The sequence below is a fragment of the Equus przewalskii genome, chromosome 11 (assembly GCF_037783145.1).
Source record: "Equus przewalskii isolate Varuska chromosome 11, EquPr2, whole genome shotgun sequence".
In the NCBI taxonomy this organism is placed as follows: Eukaryota; Metazoa; Chordata; class Mammalia; order Perissodactyla; family Equidae; genus Equus; species Equus przewalskii.
The window spans coordinates 3,010,085-3,018,395 of record NC_091841.1 but is presented as its reverse complement, the minus strand read 5'-3'; positions in this window follow the sequence as shown (position 1 = coordinate 3,018,395).

The window sequence follows — 8,311 nt, the reverse complement described above, 5'->3', positions numbered from 1 at the left end:
GACCTAGTCTCACATCTTAAACAAAAACTAACTCAAAATAGATCACAATAAAACAAGTAACAATCCAATTATAAAATAGGCAAAAGGCATGAGGAAACACTTTGCCAAAGAGAATATACACGTGGCAAATAAGCACATAAAAAGATGTTGCACAGAACGAGCCATTATGGGAAATGTTAATTAAAACCACAGTGAGATGTCACCATACCTCTATCAGAATGGCTAATACAAACCGGAATCACACATACCTTGCTGTGAGAATGTGCAATGGTACAGACACTCTGGAAAACTATTTGGCAGATTCTTAAAAAGCTAAAATGCAAATACCATATGACTCAGTGATTGCACTCCGGACATTTGACCCAGAGAAATGAGAATCTACGTTCACACAAAAACCTGTACAGGATTGTTTATAGCCAATTCTAATACAAAAGTTTACGTGCTATATGATTCCATTCATGTAACATTCTTGAAATGACAGAATGACAGAAATGGAAAACTGATTAGTGGTTTCCAGGATTGAAGGGGGGTAGAGGCAGGAGGGAAGTGGACGTGCCTATAAAAGGGCAACATGATGGATCCTCGTGCTGATGGAACCATTTGGTATCTTGACTGGATCAATATCTGGATGTTGTGATATTGCGCTACAGTTTTGCAAGATATTACCATTAATGGAAACTATGTAAAGGGTAAATGGGATTCCTCTGTATTATACCTTACAATTGCACGTGAATCTACAATTATCTCAAATTTAAAGTTCAATTATTTTAAAAAAGAGATTATAGGGGCCAGCCCTGTGGCATAGTGGTTAAGCTGGTGTGCTCCACTTCAGCAGCCCAGGGTTCACAGGTTCGGATCTGGGGCACAGATCTACACGCCACTCATCAAGCTGCTCAAGGCCAATCTTCCTCATGAAATAAATAAATATTAATTAATTAATTTTTAAAAGATTACATAATGACAAGCAAATGCAATTGCAAACTTGGACTGTGTCCTGGATGGAAAAACAAACCAAAGAAACAGCTCTAAATGATTATTTGGGGTACAATTGGGGAAATTTAAATACAAATGTATATTGCATAATGTTTATTGTATAAGTTTAATTTTTGAGTATGATTATAGTGTTGTAGTTATATAAGAGACTATATAACTGCTCTTGTTCTTAGTATACTGAATTATTTAGGGGTAACATGTAACAACATCTGCATCTAACTCTTAAGTAATTCAGAAAAAAAAAGCCCTCTCAAATAATTCAGAGAGAGGGAGGGAGGGAGAGAAAGCATCAATGTGGAACATTTCTGAATAGCAAATAGGCAGACATTCTAAAGAGTGCTGATGAGGAAAACAGCCTCCGTAACCAATAATTATGAACTTTGCCCCATACTAGGAATGTTTAATGTCTTACTTGTCCTGACAAACACAGTGACACTTTCTCCACTCTCTCGGATAAATGTTATAAACTTTTTCTAAATCTCAAATGTTTTACTGACTAGATACTGTCAAATGCATGTTATCGGTACCTTTATTAGCCTTTTTCAAGTTTGCCAAAGTATGGCTCCAAAGTCTACCTTCCCCGCCTGTCCGAATGTGCTGGGTGCTGTTTCCCCCTCTGGAATGTCAGCAAGAACCAGAAGGTAATTCTTACAGGTGGCTTTAGACTGTACTCATGTCAAAAGTACATTTGTGACATTCTTTTTTTTTTGTTGAGGAAGATTAGCCCTGAGCTAACTACTGCCAATCCTCCTCTTTTTGCTGAGGAAGACTGGCCCTGAGCTAACATCCGTGCCCATCTTCCTCTACTTTATATGTGGGACACCTACCACAGCATGGAGTGTCAAGCGGTGCCATGTCCACACCTGGGATCCAAACGGGGGAACCCCGGGCCGCCAAAGCGGAACGTGCAGACTTAACCGCTGCGCCACTGGCTGGCCCCTGTGACATTCTTGAAGGCAAGGATTGTGCTATAATGGTCCCTAAGCCCAAGCAGGTAAGCACTCCCCTCCTTCCCCAATGCTATAGAAAGAGCAAGACTTTGTTTTCAAATTTCAACTTGGCCATATTTTTTTTCCACCACAGTGGTTACTTCAGGAAAATGGAAGTAAGTTTTAAAAACATCAGAGGAAAACTTTTGCCTTTTATTTTTTATCCTTCTGTAACACGACTATTTCATGTTGTATGTGAATTTTAATTTCTTTTTAAAATTATTGGTGTGTGTGTGTTCATTTGTTTTTTCAAATAACATTCAATCCTAGAATCCTAGGGAGAATGAGTAAGATACACACCAAGAACCAGATGGAACCAAATTGACAGTCTTTCTGGGAAGTCATGTATATCTACAGCCTTTGACCTACCAATTCCCAATGAAGAAATCCATCTTAAAGTCACAAGTTAAGATGTGGGCAAAGATTCATGCACAAAAGTTCATTGGCACATTATAAAAGCAAATATATTAGAAATAGCCTTAGAAAAATAATTAATTGATTATAGGCATAGCCATATAGATAGGCAACTGTACATTCGTTAATATTATTTTGAGGTATTTTAATTACACAGGAAATGCTTGATATAAGAAGTGAAATAAATATAAACTGCTTTAGAGCAATGGAGCTAAAGCTGATGACTCATTCCGGTTTCCAATTCTGTTCCAATTTCTGATGCTTTATTTCCTCTCTGGAATGTGATACTTGGCACTTTCCAATTTAGTTCTGAGGGATTGCCTATCAGAAAACATACCTTTCTGGTCATGGCTAGAATTATCTCTTATTCATTGATTTCTGACGTTTACCCCTCTATATGCCTTGTTCACTCATGCAGAAAACAAAAAATGTAAATGACCCTTAACAAACGCCTTAAGAAGAAATTACTACCACCGCCACCCTCAGAAAAATATTTTGGAAATCTTCCCATGTACACACGTCAGATCTTCAAAAATCATTCTTGATTTAACATAATTATTATATATCGTATCCCCTACAGAGTCTCCTTCAGGAGAGCAATACAGTATTATTAGCCATCACTCAGAAGATGAAAATTACTTTTTTATAAGGAAGTGGTCAGTTTCATGTTATGCATTAAAGCAATGTTCTATCCAGAAAATTGAGAAAGAGATCTGTTCCATTCTGGAAGAAATTGGGATGAAAGTGTGATATTTTTGGTGGATGAAAGGCTTAAAGTTCAATTTAAGATTGAGAATTATTTTGTTCTTAACAATCACAAGGTATTAACACCACCATATGCAAAAGGCATACGTAGGCAAAGTCTTCAGAGGAAGCTGGAATTTGCCCTACCGCAAGTGATAAAAAACCAAAAGATGTGATAGCATTAACAAAACGCACACACACCCCTTCCATTCTCTCTTATAGTAAAGCAGTTTTTAATTTACTTAATTTTGTCATTGTAATAAACTTCATTGTAGGCTGTCCCCAATCTATAAAAGAATTGTATATTCTCCCCAAAGCATTTTTATTTAGTTGTTTGGAACAAAACACACGTTCTCTATAAAAACAGTCTTATAAATTGGGACTAGTTCCCAGTCTACCCTACAAAAGACTGACTCACATTGCATCTGAAATACGTTTGCAATGAAAAGATACAATTACTGAAAATAATACTGTTGCATAAAAGACACATTATTTCAACTACATTGTGGGCAATTCAAGGAAACTAATCATTACTTATTAAATTGCCTTTCTGGGAAATTATACTACAAATTCCAACCAGGAGCACTGGAAACGTGCCTCCTGTTCTTCCCGCAGAGCAAGCTTGAGCTCAGGACACTTCCTGTTTCCTGCCTCAGACACTCCGCTTTCCGCTGCGGTAGCAGGACATACACAAACCTGGCTTTTGAACTCAGAACCTTCCTAAACAATAAGCCTCCATTTGTTCCAGAATACGGATAAGCCAAAAGACTAAATATACATTTTTTGTTCTGTGTTCAAGTGCCATGATTAAGGTTTTTTATAAGGATTCCAATGTCCTGCAAGATTCAACACTGTCCCATTCAAGAGATCAAACATCAATCATGCAAAAATCCGACTGAGGAATTTATTTGATATGCAAACGTTGCAAAGCAGAAGAGTTAAGCAGGAATATTGTATTGTTAAAGTATGATTTTAATTTATAAAGTCAAACACAAGACTGCCATAGAAATATAGGACAAACACATTCTAAGATTTTATTCAACCCATTAATTAATGAGGGAATCAGTGAGATGATAAAGTTGGTTCAGAGGAGAATTAAAGAAACAGAGATTTTATATAGTCAGTCAAAGGAATGTGGAAATGAAATTTACCTACTTAATAGATACAAAACTGGTTAATATCTTATAGTGCATTAACCTCTGGGGTTATATTTTTTACTGGACAGAAATTTATAAGTTAACGTGTAACTTTATTTTCCAATCAAATAGTAAATAGCAAAGTCAAACATAGACAAATTCTCCAAAATAAAATTAAATAATTATCAGGAGAATGTGTTAATGACATTGAAAGGACAAGCAGCTTTCCTCTTGCTTTATTTCAAGTTTTGGGTGACTTTTCTTAACAGTAATTTTTAAAAATGTGTCCAGAAGAGAATGTACCAAGAGAAGTCATAAAGTATTATTTTCCTTGGTGAATTAATCTGACCCTTTGCTCCGTCAGCTCAAAAACTGACTTTATCCTCCCTGTGTGTCTGTATGCTAACTCAGCTCACAGGAAACAAACACACAAATCAGACAAAAGCAATTCATTGACATTAAAAGTATAACTCACAAACAGATCAGATACTTACGTCCTATGCCTGGCACATTCTTTCCCTCAAGGAATGCAGTAAATTGAGTCAACTTATCATCTCAACATTGCTTGAGGAGCTGTGGTGAAACTAGGAAAAAAAAACTAGTCCCAATGCAGTGGAAATGCTCTCCTGGTTTTCTCAAATGAAGAAAAGAAAAAGACCCCATCCTTTCTCCAAGAGCAAGAAAAATAAGCGTGGCCACAAAAAGTCTAAGTTCTTGAATGGGCTTTGGGAAAAGCGTGGAGAGGGAGGGCGAGTATTTTTACTCCTTGCTGGTAGACAGGCTTTACCCAAGAAAACTCATTGCCGTAGACAATATTGGGAACTTCTCTAGATTCCAAGGCAGGTTCCAAAACTAAGTTTCTGCCTCCTGGTGGCTCGGAGTCTGCTCTCAGCCTGGACGGTGGACTGAACCAAGGGCACAGCCCCAAAGCCTGTTATGACATACTGTCTGCAGCCTCCCCAGGAGTCTTCCCATACACACCCACATGTCCCCGCACCTCACCCATCCTGCCTCTTTGCCCCTACTCCACTCTTCATCATCTACTCCCTCCGCTGCTCTGAGAACTTTCCCCTATTTTGGTGGAGTGGGATGGGAGGAGGGAGGGAGAAACGGTGGTGGCTACCCTGAAACTCATTGTACTTGGAGTATATTCTAAGGCCAGAATGCTCCATTGGGTAACATTCCTTCATGTGTTCCTTTGGCTTCATTTAGCCACTGTTAGTGATCATGAAATTATTCAATAGGTAATTGCTTTTACAACTCATAGATTAATGACATCAAGCCATCTCCAAAACTCCTGGCTTTGAAACTGGACTTAGAAAATCCCCTGGGGAGACTTTGATCCAGAGTGCTTCCTGCCCCAAGCAGAACGTCCACGGGACACGCCACAGGGGAGCTCTCGGAACTTTTTCTAGGTTCTGTCGTATCGAATTCCTCTTCTGACTGACTCAGTCTTTCTTGGTCTGTCATTTTATCAAAGGTTAACATATTTACTTTCTTGCTCTTCCTGCTTCTGGTATGAGAAAGATTCTGACTCTAAGGTGCTCCTGTAAGATGATGTATTCCATTGCACACTTTTAGGTTGGCATCTAAAAATTTTTTACGGTAAGTTCAGATAACTGCAAAGGATGAAATTCTACCATATTGTATATTTTACACATGCCTTATATATTTCTAAACAAAACTTTGGAGCTGCACACATAGCTCATTCAATTCTCATTCAACTTACGGAGGAAATCCAGTATATAACCTAGTTAACAAAGCCAGTCCTCATTGATAAACCAATTCAATGAATCAGATTCATTTCCCATCAGTTTTCAGTCAAAATAAATTTAATAATATGCATCACGAGAACCATCTCATTTGAGAATTTTAATTCTACAATAGACATATAGATCATAGATGGGTGGATAGACAAATGGATGGATGTGGAGATGAAAGAAAGGAAGGAAGGAAAGAAGGAGGGAAGGAAGGAAAGAAGAAAGGAGGGAAAGAAGGAAGGAAGGAAGGAAAAGATAAATGGATGGGAGAAATGATAGAACACTGAGGTTTGTCTTGACTTTGTTTTCTGAGAAAGAAGATGCAGTCACTTAGAATATTTCTTACTGAATCTATCCTTGAAATTCTCCCTTAGCAGCTGTGAATTCTTGAATTGGTTCCTTTGTAACCCTGGAGAGAGTCTCACCCAGGAAGTCACATTCTGTCACTTTCCCAGTATCTTATTGGTTCCACCCTATTCGTTGTGGAAGGGGACACATGAGGGCATAAACACCATTTTCAAGGCTGACTGCCACTCACACATAATGGTTGTTCAGTAAATATGCTTTGAACTAACGAGCTGTGTTTTAATTTTATAATTCAACTCTTAGAGAGCCATCCTATTTTTAAATGTTTGGGGGAAAATCTCTCACCCTCCTACCCGAAACTTGGAATAGCCTACAAGGTATATCCTATTTCATTTTTCAAATAGAATATGAAAAACAGCAACTCAGGAATATATGGTGATGATATTTTTGTACACTTTGATTTACTTATATAAGGACAACTGGACAAAATATTTTAAATTAACAGCATTTTAGAAAACCTGGGCATTGTTATTCATGCACATATCAGGTAACTCTACTAATCAGAATATTCAGTTCCTTCCATCCGCACAGGACTTCCTAGTTTGCAAAGCATTTTCACATATATGATAGCATTTGAACTCATAACGATTGTGAAAAGAAGACAGGGTGCATTTTATTCCAACTTTATAGATGAGGATACCTGACCAGGTCCCAATTTTAATAAGAGGCAGAGCTAGGAGTAACACTTCATTTTTCCAACTGCCAGTCCAGTAGGGGTACAAACGATCAGGAAAGACTTCAAGGCGGAGCTGTGCATAGGGGCGGCTGGGTTATGCTGCAGAAAAGACAAGCCCAGCATTTCAATGGCTTAAAACAACAAAGATCTGTTTCCTGCTCGTGTAAGTCAAAGGCAGGTGGGTTGATTTTCCAAGACAACTGCCCTCTGCACAGAGACTTAGTGATCCTCCCTCTTATAGGTGCCCTGTGATCTTCTGGTTGTCACGTGGGGAAGAGGATCTTGCAGTGAAAATCAAGTGCTTTGGCCCAGAATTGTCATGCATCTCCTCCCCTCACAGCCTGTGGGCCAGTCCTATGGCCCCGCCTGACTGCAAGGGGACAGGGAAGCGCAAGTGTCTTGTGTGCCCAGGGCATGGGTGAGCACTAAAACTCTCACCATACATAAGATAGCGAAGAACACACAGGATTTGTGGAAGCAGGAGGAGGCCTTTCACTTATGAAAATCGTGTCAGGAAATACACGCAGAATACCTAATCTTTTTGAAAGCCCAGTGCTGGGTTCTCTCACATACATTTTTATTAGCTGATGCTGCCAACAGCCCAGAAGGTAGATATTATCCTGTTTTTTATGGTTTAGGGAACTGAAGCTCATGGAGGTTACATAACTGGCCCCAGAGCTCATACCAATAAGTGGAGGGAAGTCTAACTCCCTTGCTCTTCCTTTTCTCCGTCTCTCAATTTCATACAATTATCTATTTTCCGTCCCACAGGGAATTTATCTTTATAAGGCCAGGGGCACCACTGGGGAGGGATGCACAGGGGCTGGCAATTCTACTGGCAGCGTTTCATTCCTTGAGCTGGGTGGTGAGCACACAGACGTGTGTATAAATCTTTATACTTTTTACATCTTAAATATGTTAATGTTTATCTTGAAAACATAAGAATTTTCTATAAATACTGGCAGCCAGAAAGCGGGAAATACAGTATTGTTGACAATTGTTGAGCACATACTATGCCCTAGACAGTTTTAAATAGTTTATTTACTTGTACTAACTTATCTCCTTATCTCACCCTTCCAACAACGTATGAGGTGGATACTATTATTATCCCCATTTTAATATGAATGGAAAAATTGAAGAAAGTCAGATTAACTAAATTATCGAAAGTCATATAATTTATAAAGGGGAAAAAACTAGATTTGAAAGAAGCACTCTGGTTTCAAGATATGTACA